The sequence below is a fragment of the Babylonia areolata genome, chromosome 1, assembly GCF_041734735.1.
Source record: "Babylonia areolata isolate BAREFJ2019XMU chromosome 1, ASM4173473v1, whole genome shotgun sequence".
Lineage (NCBI taxonomy): Eukaryota > Metazoa > Mollusca > Gastropoda > Neogastropoda > Buccinidae > Babylonia > Babylonia areolata.
This window is the reverse complement of record NC_134876.1, coordinates 22,141,505-22,142,250: the sequence shown is the minus strand read 5'-3', so window position 1 is coordinate 22,142,250 and position 746 is coordinate 22,141,505. Positions and strand designations below refer to the sequence as shown.

At 57.6% G+C, this 746-nt stretch overlaps 1 long non-coding RNA gene across 1 annotated transcript in view; it reads left to right on the top strand.

The window, feature by feature from the left end:
• Window positions 1-253: 253 nt before the first annotated feature.
• LOC143291608 (uncharacterized) overlaps window positions 254-746 on the top strand; it is a 5,793-nt gene continuing 5,300 nt past the window's right edge. Inside the window, exon 1 of the long non-coding RNA XR_013056553.1 lies at window positions 254-368. This is a non-coding gene — a long non-coding RNA (uncharacterized LOC143291608). The remainder of the gene's footprint in view (window positions 369-746) is intronic.

Sequence of the window (746 nt, the reverse complement as noted above, 5' to 3'; positions counted from 1 at the left end):
GCGGTTCGAGGAGGACTCAACCCTCATGCCCAACGTCCGCAATCATGACTCCTCCTCCTCCTCTTCCACGACATTAAATGAGCGATCCACAAACAGGAAGCAGCCCAGGGACGTCGCGCCTTTGGAACTAACTCCTCTCACCACCCCATCACCATCTTGTCCCCGGGCCTCTTCAGGCAGTCACGACGACTCCTCTTCAGCTAGGGGTTCGAACCCCGTTTCCCGAACAACTCCCGTGGGTGGCGGGGTGGCCTGCAGGCCCAGCGGCCAGACGTGGCGAGGTGCCGAGGGGAAGCTCAGGGGTCTGGAGGTCTACACCATTGAGAGAAGTCAGTCTGCAGAGACGGAACCAACTTCATGGCATCCAGGTAAACATGCTGTGACCGGCTGGTTAGGTTGGTGGTGGCGGTGTGTGTGTGTATGTGTATGTGTGTGTGAGTGAGTGTGAGCGCGCGCGCGCGCGTGTGTGTTTGTCCCCGTGTGTGTGTGTGTGTGTGTGTGTGTGTGCGTATGTGTGTGTCTCCGTGTGTGTGTGTGTGTGCGTGTGTGTGTGTTTGTGTGCGTGTGTGTGTGTATGTTTGCCTCCGTGTGTGTGTGTGTGTGTGAGTGCGTGCGCGCGTGTGTGCGTGCTTGTAAATGCCTGCCTGCCTGCCTGGGTGTGTGTGTGTGTGTGTGTTGGGGGCGGGGTGGATGGATTATGGATGGGGGAGGAGGTTGTGTTGTGTATTGTTCGTTTCGTTTCTAAG